Source organism: Rattus norvegicus, chromosome 12 (genome assembly GCF_036323735.1).
Source record: "Rattus norvegicus strain BN/NHsdMcwi chromosome 12, GRCr8, whole genome shotgun sequence".
Classification (NCBI taxonomy): Eukaryota; Metazoa; Chordata; class Mammalia; order Rodentia; family Muridae; genus Rattus; species Rattus norvegicus.
Window position 1 is genome coordinate 21,738,175 of NC_086030.1, and position 13,013 is coordinate 21,751,187.

Consider the following 13,013-nt stretch of genomic DNA (forward strand, 5'->3'; position numbering starts at 1 on the left):
TTCCATACACGCATAAAGTTCATTCTGATTGCTACAATCTCTCACCCTCTCTATCTACCTCCCACCCCATTAAGTGCCCCTCCTCCTACAATTCCCTTTTAAACATTTATCTATCATTAACTCATTTATGAGACCCAATGTGTGTAACCAAGATTGTCTGTATGGCCATGAGACTAGCAATGCCATTAGAGTTAAGGGCACTTTGATGGGTATACAACTGAAGACAATGACTGATTCTCACCATCCATAATTTCTTATCCATGGGTTCAGTCTTATATAGGTCTACTGCAGTCAGACACAGCTGCTAGGTGGCTGTGACATCATTGACTCTGCTACTCCCAGAAATCAGCATCTCTCAGCCCTTCTACTCTTAAATTTTTCATGTCCTGCTCTTGCAGTGATAACGGAGCCTTAGTAGTCTTGAACATCCTGTTTAGGAATTGAAAAATAAAGTGTCATTTCTTTTCAGAAAAAAAATGGGGTTCAGAGCTAAACAAAGAACTCACAGCTGAGGAATGCCGATGGCTGAGAAACACCTAAAAAAATGTTCAACATCTTTAGTCATAAGGGAAATGCAAATCAAAACAACCCTGAGATTTCACCTCACACCAGTGAGAATGGCTAAGATCAAAAACTCAAGTGACAGCAAATTCTGGAGATGATGTGGAGAAAGAGGAACACTCCTCCATTGTTGGTGGGATAGCAGATTGGTACAACCATTCTGGAAATCAGTCTGGAGGTTCCTCAGAAAATTGGACATTGAACTGCCTGAGGATCCAGCTATACCTCTCTTGGGCATATACCCCAAAGATGCCCCAACATATAAAAAAGACACGTGCTCCACTATTTTCATTGCAGCCTTATTTATAATAGCCAGAAGCTGGAAAGAACCCAGATGCCCTTCAACAGAGGAATGGATACAGAAAATGTGGTACATCTACACAATGGAATATTACTCAGCTATCAAAAACAATGACTTTATGAAATTCATAGGCAAATGGATGGAACTGGAAAATGTCTTTCTGAGTGAGGTATCCCAATCACAGAAAAACACACATGGTATGCCATCATTGATAAGTGGATATTAGCCCAAATGCTTGAATTACCCTAGATGCACAGAACACATGAAACTCAAGAAGGATGACCAAAATGCGAATGCTTCACTCCTTCTTTAAAAGGGGAACAAGAATACCCTTGTGAGAGAATAGGAAGGTAAAGTTTAGAACAGAGGCAGAAGGAACACCCATTCAGAGCCTGCCCCACATGTGGCCCATACCTATACAGCCACCAAACTAGATAGGATGAAGCAAAGAAGTGCAGGCCGACAGGAACCAGATGTAGATCTCTCCTGAGAGACACAGCCAGAATATGGCAAATACATAGATGAAAACCAGCAGCAAACCACTGAACTGAGAACGGGACCTCCGTTGAAGGAATCAGAGAAAGGACTGAAAGAGCTGAAAGGGCTTGAGACCCCATATGAACATGAATGCCAACCAACCAGAGCTTCCAGGGACTAAGCCACTACCCAAAGACTATACTTGTACTGACCCTGGGCTCCAACTGCATAGGTAGCGATGAATAGCCTAGTAAGGGCACAGTGGAAGGGGAAGCCTTCACTGTGGGCTCCTGCCAAGACTGAACCCCCAGTGAACATGATTGTTTCGGGGAGGGCAGGAAGTGGGGGAGAATGGGGAGGGGAACACCCATATAGAATGGGAGGGGAAGGGGTTAGGGGGATGTTGGCCTGGAAACCGGGAAAGGGAATAACAGTTGAAATGTAAATAAGAAATACCCAATTAATACAGATGGAGAAAAAAAAGAAATAACCATTTCTGAAGACTCATAAAAAGGAACAGAAAAAAATTGGAAAATGTTGGAAATAGGCACAGTTGTCATCCACCACTCAAGATACCAGTAAACTAATTGCTAACCTCAAACATATATATATCATGTTCGCCTCACTGTGTTGAATTTCTTCTGTGTATTTATTTGTTGGCTGTGCCAGAAAAATAGCAGAATTGAATATCCACTAAAGATTAGTTTAGTTCTGTTTAATAGCATGTATAAGGGAAGATCTAAATCCATGTGGTATTATATTCAATATATTTGTCTATTGTACATAGAATGGCTACACCTGTCCAATATCCTTGGAAGTCTAATAGATTTGGTTATAAAATACAAGGTATCCCAAGAGTGAGCCACCAGGAAATTTTCTTGAACCCTACTTGGAATAACTCTTTTGGAAAACTTTTTTAAGCCATTTTGTGTTATTTTAACAATATCTAAACTGTCTGGTTTAGAATCAAATTCTGCCAAATCATTTTGGGATTTAAGTAATTTGTGATTTGTAATTAAGTAATTTGTAATTTGAATGTGCTAATTCAAGGTTTCTGAGTGAGTTAGTTTCATTATTGGAGTTCTGGGGAATATACCTATACCTAGATACATTATAAAAGTTATTATCTATAATATATAAAATCTATAATATCTATATAATATCCATAAAGTTAATATCTGTATCTTCTACACCAAGACATATTCTAGTGGTAATAGAAACCTCTAGATGTCCCTCCTTTCCTTAATCTTCTCTTTCTTTTTTTATAGGCAAGATGAATTTAATGCTAGCAATAAAACCAAAGTTTAAAGTTCAACAATTATAATCTTCTAAGTATAATACAGAACAAAGAGCCAAAGTACCATTACACTATCACTAATTGTAAGAGATGGTTTAATTTCTTTGACTCTTTAGGAACATTAAAAACTCATTTTATTAAAAACACAGCGACAGAGTTGAAGAGATGGCTCAGAGGTTAAGAGTGCTGGCTGCTCTTCCAGACCCACATCCATCTGTGACTTCAGCTCCAGGGGATCCAGGGCCCTCTTCTAGACTCATAAGGCACTGAATGTGCAGAATACATAGACATACATTCAAGCAAAATACCCATACACATAACGTAAAAATAAAGCTTAAACTTTTTTTTAATACAGTGACAGCAATTTTTTGATACTATCAATACAGTCATTGTATCTCAGCAATTATCTGAAGTCTTTAAGAGAAAACGAAAATGATAAAATTCCCATCATTTTTAAAAATAATGATGGATTAGTTGTCAGCAGTCATGCTTAAACATCGAAGAAAATTCTGGAATTCTTGTGAAATACCTGCCTCAAAAAAAAAAAAAAACAAACCTCCAGATGACATAGTTTATGAATATCAGAAGTTTTTTTATAATAATTTACTAAAATTTTATTTGTTTTTATAAAATAAATACAATCATAAAGTACGCTCCCAATTCATAACAGAGGTAATGAATCCAGGATTTAAATACATCTAGTGGGAAAATTCTCTTTGTTTTTCTTGTCAAGCTCAAGGATGCCCTGCACAATCATTTGCTGTGTTTGTCATTGGTAGACAGCAATCCCTTTAGCCGAATGACCTCCATACAGTCACTGTCCTTGTTTTTCACATTCTTTTCCCACAGGAGATTCTGGATAATACATTTAGACTCTCTTCCTCTGCACTTCCTGGTACTTCAAATGTGACTGTAACAATACTCTGATCAAGGTGAGACGCTATTGACCCACGCTGGAGTTTTTTCCTGCAAACTGATACAAGAGAGAATATCATAGGAATGAAGATCTAATACACTTGAGAAATGAACTCTTGATCTTTGAGTTTCTAAAACTTTTCCCAGTCCATTTACTGATCTGACCGTTGTTCTTAATTTGTTTAGCTCCTCTTCTGAAACCAAGTCTGTTTTATTGATGAGAATTATGTCTGCCAAAGCAACTTGCCTGGTAGTTTCATTGACAAAGCTATCAGGTTTTTCTTCAGTTAAATGTTTTAATGCATATTTTGAACCTACAACAGTTAGGATACCATTAAGATCAATATCGCTCCCTAACTCAGCATCAACCCAAAACATAGAAGCCACTGCAACAGGATCTGCTAGCCCAGGGGTCTTTAAGAGTAAGTAATCAAAGTTGCCCTCCTTCTGCATCAGATTCTCTATAACTCTAAGGCCACACAGTCCTTGACTGAACAGCAGAGGCAACCATTTCTAAGTTCCATCCATTCTTCAGAGTTCCCCACCTTGACTGATAGCTAAGGATTTCACTACTGCACTCCCTTCTCAAAATTCATTTAAAATCACTGCCATTTTACTATTAATGTAACTGTCAAAATGTAGTTCAGAAGTGTTGTCTTTCCAGCACCTAAATACTCGGTGACAATTGTGCCTGGAATCTTAATGATAAAGTCAAGATTTTCCTCTTCTTCTTGGTGGTTGGTGTCAATGGGGACCAATTTGGGACAATCCTCCACATATTCTTCTGCCTCTACGGTGTTCATAGCAGGTAACATGCTGCCAGCAGTACACCAACCCTCAGCTAAAAAGCTGCCGCCAGTCACACTAGGATTATACTTGGTCAAGAACGAACTAGTACTACAGTAAAATAATAAGCAGTATATAAGATAAAATAAAATGGTCATTGTTAGTCAGGGTTTCTATTCCTGCACAAACATCATGACCAAGAAGCAAGTTGGGGAGGAAAGGGTTTATTCAGCTTACACTTCCATATTGCTTTTCATCACCAAAGGAAGTCAGGACTGGAACTCACGCAGGTCAGGAAGCAGGAGCTGATGCAGAGGACATGGAGGGATGTTACTTACTGGCTTGATTCCCCTGGCTTACTCAGCTTGCTTTCTTATAGAACCCAAGATTGCCAGCCCAGGGAGGGCACCAACCACAGTGGGCCCTCCCACCCTTGATCACTAGTGGAGAAAATGCCTTACAGCTGGATCTCATGGAGGCATTTCCTCAACTGAAGCTCCTTTCTCTGTGATAACTCCAGCTTGTGTCCTGTTGACACACAAAACCAGCCAGTACAGACACAGATAAAGCTCTTATCAGAATTCATACCATAATAATGCAATTAATAGACAAATTTGATTATTTCTGTTACATGAAACACTTTAATTACTGGAACTATGGTTAATAGTCTTACACCATGATTATTACATTTCTGTGGATGTCATATCATTTCTGAAGCACATACTAGTGCCATATCAATTCTAATATATATCTCAAAGAAGGCTTAACATTTGACAATGCTTTCAATAATATAAAACTAATTCATTTATTATCTCACTTTCTATAAAGACAAATATCTTTTTGAGATGTTCCAAGCCCTATTTGAAGAATTTCAAGGTTTTTTTCAAGGACATTAAAATAATTTAGTTAGAATTTTATTTTGGAAATTTCATTTAAAAATGTCAAAGTTTCCCCCTACACACTTCAGGCCCTCTAAATAAAATAATTTTTTTTAAAAAAAGAAAGTTTGTGAAGAGACTGGGTGAGTTACTGTATCTAAAATAATACATAATACATAATAATAAGATAATCAAAATCTACAAAACAAAACAAAACAAAGAAACAATAAAAACTAGAGCTACTCTGAAAAAAAGTCAAAGGTTTTCTAAATAATTGTAAAATAGAATCACAAGTTGTGAAAATAGAATCGCAAGACACTGTGAACAATAATAGTTCTTTAAATTTTTTTTAAAGATTTATTTACTTAAGTATATGAGCTTAAGACACTGTTGCTGTCTTCAGACACACCAGAAGAGGGCACCAAATCCCATTTCAGATGGTTGTGAGCCACCACGTGGTTACTGGGAATTGAACTCAGGACCTCTGGAAGAGCTGTCAGTGCTCTTAACTGCTGAGCCATCTCTCTAGCCCCGGATCTTTAAATTTTTATCAGTACATCTGCACTGTACAAACTGATTGTCTTTACAGTATACTTGTTCAGATTTATCATATACTTGGCTTGTATTCACTTCTCATTTTTCTTTCCTGTTTCCCTTCACTTCTCTTGTTAGTTTCCTTCCCCTTCTCAAATTATCCTTTCCGTAATATTTTCTTTTCTATTTGAAGTATTAGGAATAATATAGTTTTAATATAAATTTTATTTTTTTCTTTTCTTTCTTTTTTTTTTTTTTTTTCGGAGCTGGGGACCAAACCCAGGGCCTTGCGCTTGCTAGGCAAGCGCTCTACCACTGAGCTAAATCCCCAACCCAATATAAATTTTAAATTGAAATAGAATCACATCAATTTGCCTTTCTCTTCCCTCCTTCCAGCTTTTCCCAGGTACTTGCCTCCAATGCCTCCCATGAACCCTACTCTCAATTTGATAGCCTTTTTCTTTGATTATTATTGTTGTTACATATATACATATATATGCACAAATATATATGCTCGAAGATATATGCACAAATCTGTAAATACAGCCTGCTGAGTCTGTTCTTGTTTGTGTATATATGGTTTGCCCACTCTGCATTAGACAGCCAAGAAGTGGGCCAAATGGAGTGTTGTTCAGAAAGTCCTTTCCTACACCTGTATCTCAAAGGATACTGCCTATATTTTCTTCTAGCAATTTCAGTGTTTCAGGTATCACATTGGGGTCTTTGATCTACTTGGACCTAATTTTGGACAAGGTAATAGATATGAATCTAGTTTTACTCTTTTGTGTCCATCCAGTTTTCCCAGCACCATCTGTTGGAGATGCTGTCTGTTCTCCAGCATACGTTTCTGTGTATTTGTTTTCCTCTTTGTCAAGTATCAGATGATTATAGTTGTGAAGACTCATATTTGGGCATTCTAATTTATTCCATTGGTCTATATGTCTGTTGTTTTCTGCCAGAACCATGTTATTTTTATTACTATAACTGTATAATATATGTTGAAGTCTGAAATAGCAGTCCCTCCAGTATTTCTTTTTGTTCAAGATGGTTTTGGCTATCTTGGGTTTTTCTGGTTCCATATGAAAAGTTAGAAGTTCTGAATTATTTCTGAAGGAATGTTGCAGGTACTTTTATTGGGGCATGTGGTAGGTTTTGAGCTTATCTTGTATGTTTATTGAATATACAAGTTGTTTTTGGTAGGTGGTAATTTTCACAATATTAATTCTACTGATCCATGAACATGTAGTGTTTTTCCAGTTTTCTAGTGTCTTTTTCAATCCTTTTGTCCAACAAGTTGAAGTTTTCATTGTATAGATCTTTTGCCTCCTTGATTAGGTTTATTCCAAGATGTTTTATTGGTTTTGACACTATTGTATATGGGGGTGTCCATGATTTCTTTCCAAGTGTATTTGTTGTTGGAGTATTTTCATACATTGGTTTTTTTTTTAAAGATTTATTCATTTATTATATATAAGTACACTGTAGCTGTCCTCAGACGCACCAGAAGAGGGCATCAGATCTCATTACAGATGGTTGTGAGCCACCATGTGGTTGCTGGGAATTGAACTCAGGACCTCTGGAAGAGCAGTCGGGGATCTTAACCACTGAGCCATCTCTCCAGCCCCATACATTGGTTTTATACTTTGCAACTTGGCTAAAAATATCAATCCTTTCTAAAAGTTTTCTGGTATAATTTTGGGGATCTTATTTGTAGAAAGTCATATCCTCTACAAAAAGGAATGATATGACTTCTTCCTTTCCTATTTGTATCCCTTTAATTGTCTTCTCTTCTTTTTATTGCTCCAAAGAATGTTTCAGAACTATATTGAAAAGTAGTTGGTATAATGGGCAGCCCTGTTTCATTCCTAATTTTAAACTATTTTAAAAAATTGTCTAAAAGCTTTGATAGATTCTATTTATTTATTTCCCCCTTTTATTAAACACGGATTCTTTTTCATACAATATAATCTGAATGGAATTTTCTTCTCCCTCTACTCCCAGTTCCTGCTCATCACCTTTCCCATCCAGATCCACACTCTGTCTTTCATTAGAAAAGGACAGGCCTGTAGGACATAACACGAAAATATAACAAAATAAAATATCATAAGATAAAATGAAAATTATCATATTGAAGTTAGCCTGAAGACATACTGAAGACAGGCCAATAGAAAAATAAAACCCTCAATGAGAAGGCAAAAGAATCAGAGACCCACTTATTTATATAGTTGGGAGTTCCATAAAAATACTAAACTGAAGGCTGTAATATATACACAGAGGATCTGGTGCAGACAGCTATAGGCCCTGTGATTGGTGCTCCAGTCTCTGTGATATCATATGAGCTTTGCTCAGTTGTTTTACTCATCTTTGTTCTCCTGGACCTGTTACTGCCCTGTCTGTCTCCCCTACTCTTTCGACCTTCTTTTCTGTGGGGATCCCTGAGCTCTGCTGAGGGGGAGGGATTTGATAGAGACATCTTATTTAGAACTTTGTGTTCGAAGGACCTCTCTCTCTCTCTCTCTCTCTCTCTCTCTCTCTCTCTCTCTCTCTCTCTCTCATGTCTGACTGTGCTTCAAGAGGAATCCTGTTGATAGCTGAATAAGACACCAGAAACAAAGCTTTGATATTTTTTAATGAAATTTCCAAATTAAAAGTCTAACTTAAGTCTTTTAAGGGCCTTGAAAAAGCTTTGAAAATCTTCAGATAGGACTTTGGAACATTCCATAATCATATTTGCAGTTGCTTTGAGTTTTTCTCCATTTAAGGTAATGTTACCTGGGTGTTTGTCATATACATTTATGACCTTTATTATGTTGGGGTATACCCCCTACAGTCATAATCTGTCTAAGACTTTTATCCTGAAAGTATGCTGGATTTTGCCAAAGGCTTTTTCTGCATATATTGAGATACTTATGTGATTTTTGTCTTTAAGTCTATTTATATAGTTTATTATATTTAATTACATGTATGTTGAGCCAACTACCTTTCCAGGATAAAGCCAACTCGATTGTAGTGAATGATCATGAAATGTGCTGTCATTCACCATGCTGTAATTTTACTGAGGATTTTTGCATCTATGTTCATCAGGGATATTGGTCTAGAGATGTTGTTGTTAGCTGATTTGGATTTCATAGAACAAGTTTGTACTGGCTGGTTTTATGTGTCAACTTGACACAAGCTGAAGTTATCACAGAGAAAGGAGCCTCAGTTGAGGAAATGCCCATATGAGATCCAACTGCAAGCCCATTGTGGGTGGTGCCATCCCTGGGCTGGTGGTCTTGGATTCTGTAAGAGAGCAAGCCGAGCAAGCCAGGGGAAGCAAGCCAGTAAGTAACATCCCTCCATGGCCTCTGCAGCAGCTCCTGCTTCCTGACCTGCTTGAGTTCCAGTCCTGACTTCCTTTGGTGATGAGCAGCAATGTGAAAGTGTAAGCTGAATAAACCCTTTCCTCCTCAACTTGTTTCTTGGTCATGATGTTTGTGCAGAAATAGAAACCCTGACTAAGACAGAGTTTCAGATGGCAACCAATAGATTGGGAAAAGATCTTTACCAATCCTACATCTGATAGAGGGCTAGTATCCAAAATATCCAAAGAACTGAAGAAGTGAGACTCCAGAGAGCCAAATAACTCTATTAAAATGGGATACAGAGCTAAACAAAATATTCTCAGCTGAGGAATATTGAATGGCTGAGAAGTACCTAAAGAAATGCTCAACATCCTTAGTCATCAGGGAAATGCAAATCAAAACAACCCTGAGACTCCACCTGCCTATGAATTTCATGAAGTCATTGTTTTTCTAAGCTGAGTAGTACTCCATTGTGTAGATGTACCACACAATGTTAGTACAGTCTCCTTTGCCTTACAGAAGCTTTGCAGTTTATGAGCTCCCATTCATCAATTCTTGATCTTAGAGCCTGAGCCATTGGAGTTCTGTCTAGGAAATTTTCCCCAGTGCCCATGTGTTCCAGAATCTTCCCCACTTTTTCTTCTTTTTGTTTCAGTGTATCTGGTTTTATGTGAGGGTCCTTGATTGACTAGGAGTTGATCTTTGTACAGGGCGATAAGAATGTATCGATTTGCCTTCTTCTACATGCTGACCTCCAGTTTAACCAGCACCATTTGTCAAAAGTGCTATCTTTCTTCCATTGGATGGCTTTAGCTCCTTTGTCAAAGATCAAGTGACCATAGCTGTGTGTGGGTTCATTTCTGGGTCTTCAAGTCTGTCTATCTGTCTGTCTCTGTACCAATACCATACAGTTTTTATCACTATTGCTCTGTAATACTGCTTGAAGTCAGGGATGGTGATTCCCCCAGTTCTTTTATCATTGAGGATAGTTTTAGCTATCCTCGGTTTTGTTATTTCAAATGAATTTGCAAATTGCTCTTTCTATCTCTATGAAGAACTGAGTTGGAATTTTGATGGGGATTGCATTGAATCTGCAGATTGCCTTTGGCAAAACGGCCGTTTTTAATAAATTAATCTTGCCAATCCATGAGCATGGGAGGTCTTTCCATCTTCTGAGATCTTCAGTTTCTTTCTTCAGAAACTTGAAGTTCTTGTCATATATATCTTTCACTTGCTTGGTTAGAGCTGCACCAAGTATTTTATGTTATTTAGGACTATTGTGAAAGGTGTTGTTTCACTAATTTCTTTCTCAGCCTGTTTATCCTTTGAGTAGAAGAAGCCTACTGATTTGTTTGAGTTAATTTTATATCTTGTCACTTTGCTGAAGTTGTTTATCAGGTTTATGGGTTCTCTGGCTTATGGTTTCCATATGTGCCCAGAGCTGACCATGTGCCACAGCTCCCCGTACCCAGATCCCAATGGGAGAAGCTGGTCTTACAGGAGTGCTGACACACCTGAGAGCACAGGTAAGATCACCACTTCTGCTCCAAGGAACCCCGCCCAGATAGGTCTGCCTTTATATGTTACTTGACCTTTTCCCCTTACTGCTTCCTAGAAAATATCATCCTGAGTGAAATAACCCAGACCCAAAAGGACATGCATGACAGGAGCCTAGCATGGCTATCCTCCGAAAGGCTCTACCAGCAGCTGACTGAAACAGATGCAAATACTTACACACAATCATTGGACTGAGGTCAGGGACCTCTATGGAAGAGTTAAAGAGTTAGAGGTAGGTTTGAAGAAACTGAAGGGGATTGCAACCCCATAGGAAGAACAACAATACCAACTGAACAGGACCTCTCAGAGCTCCCAGAGACTAAGCCACCAACCAAAGAGCATATATGGGCTGGTCCATGGCCCTCAGCACATATGTAGCAGAGGACTGCTTTGTCTGGCCTCAGTGGGAGAGGATATACCTAATCCTGTACAGATTTATACCCCAGGGAAGGGAGATGCTGGGGAGGGTGAGGTGGAGATAGGTGGGTTGGTGAAGGAAGGTGGAGTGAGGGAAGGGAGGGGGAATGGGTGAAGAACTCTGGTTGGGGACTAGGAAGGGGAACAACATTTGGAATGTAGATAAATAATTTAATAATAATAAAAAGAGCCAGACATCTTCCTTCAAGTTGTTGGTCAGGGGATTTAAAGAGACTTTCAAAACAATATAGGCCATTACCATAGCCCTTGGTTGCAACCCAGAAATTGAAAGTAAAACCTTATTACTAAAGATCCCAGATGCTTTGGACACAAGACTTGGAGGAATCAAGCTGGAACTGATCTGGAAACCTTCTTGTAGCTTTACTTTTTTCAAGGCCTACTTTTATTGATGGTTCTTAAATGTTTTAACCTCCCCTCTAGCCCACCACCCACCAGAGCTAGCGGGAAAGGAGATGAAGAAAGTGTACCTGTTTAGAAATGGTTCTTAGAGCAAATTCCATCTGCATTGTTAGGAAATTGGCAGTTCAGTTCACAGGTCAGCAGCAGCAGCTCGATCTACTCAAAAACACTTCCAGGGTAGACCAGCAGTCCAGTTTGGTAGAGTCTGACTGGCTGCAGTGGTGGGATGGCTTAGCAGGAACAGCTAGTGTTCTAAGGGCCACTTGAGGGGGTCATATGGAAACCTCCTACAGTAAAAACCTCTTAAAAATCACACACACACAAAAAATCACACACACTCTCTCTCTCACACACACACACACACACACACACACACACACACACACACACTTAGGTTCTCAGCCAACTAAGCAGTAAAAGGCATAGGATCCATCTCATGGAGTGGGCCTTAAATCCAATCAGATATCTGCACAGTTGGTTAAGAACCTGAGACTCAATGGACCATAGACCTAGAGAACAACCAAATAGTCTATTCTTCTAAAAGAATACAGCAATAAAACGACCTCTAATGACATTCTGCTATATGCACAGATCAGTATCTTACTCAGCCATCATCATAAAAACCTTCCTCCTGCAGCAGATGGGTACAAATACAGAGACCTACAACTGGACGCTGTGGAAAGAGTGAGAGACTTTGGAACACTGAGTCCTACATGGGATGTCTCTATCAAATCCCTCTCTTCAGGGCTCAGGGAACTTTGTGGAAAAGGAGGCAGAAAGATTGTTAAGAGCCAGAGGTGATGGGAGATCTGATGAACATCATACAAACTTGTAGAGACTGTAACAGCATGGTCAGGGCCTGCACTAGTCTAAACCACACTTGAAGGTAGATGATGTTTAAGACAAAATGAACTCAGTTATAATATCGGGGTTTTTTTTGTTGTTTTCTTATAAGAGTCTGGTCATTTTGGGGGTTGGGGAGATAGTGGTGGACTCATAGTGTTTTGTCAAAGCTTTTTTCTCACCATACAGGTCTTTTCCTTATATATCATAGTTTCTGTTTTTATTTTCTATGTGATTTCTGTGTGTGTCTCTGTGTCTCTTGTACTTTATTTTTTTACTCCTTTTTCTGTTTCTTTTGACCTACTCTATTTGTTTCTTTGTTTTTAGTTGCCTATTTGTTTTCTTTCTTTAATTTTCTTTTTATTTTTACTTTTTTTTATTTACTTTTTTCTTGCCCTACAGATTTTTTTCCCCATCTTTATTAACTTGAATATTTCTTATTTACACTTCGATTGTTATTCCCTTTCCCGGTTTCTGGGCCAACATCCGCCTAGCCCCTCCCCCTCCCCTTTGATCTGTTCCCCTCCCCATCCTCCCCCCATTACCGCCCTTCCCCCAACAATCACTGAACTGAGAACGGGACCCCCGTTGAAGGAATCAGAGAAAGGACTGAAAGAGCTTGAAGGGGCTTGAGACACCATATGAACAACAATGCCAACCAACCAGAGCTTCCAGGGACTAAG

At 38.7% G+C, this 13,013-nt stretch overlaps 1 protein-coding gene across 5 annotated transcripts in view; it reads right to left on the minus strand.

The window, feature by feature from the left end:
- LOC134481269 (uncharacterized) overlaps positions 1-13,013 on the minus strand; it is a 153,480-nt gene that overhangs the window by 113,616 nt on the left and 26,851 nt on the right. Inside the window, exons 3-4 of one of the 5 annotated variants that reach the window (XR_010056729.1) lie at positions 4,575-4,642; positions 2,959-3,609 (exon numbers count right to left, since the gene is read on the minus strand). The exons of 3 other annotated variants lie outside the window; for them this stretch is intronic. The gene's annotated coding sequence lies outside the window, so the exon portion shown is untranslated. Of the gene's footprint in view, positions 1-2,958; positions 3,610-4,574; positions 4,643-13,013 lie in introns of those variants that run through there. One more of the 5 variants, XR_010056728.1, reaches the window with a different exon arrangement.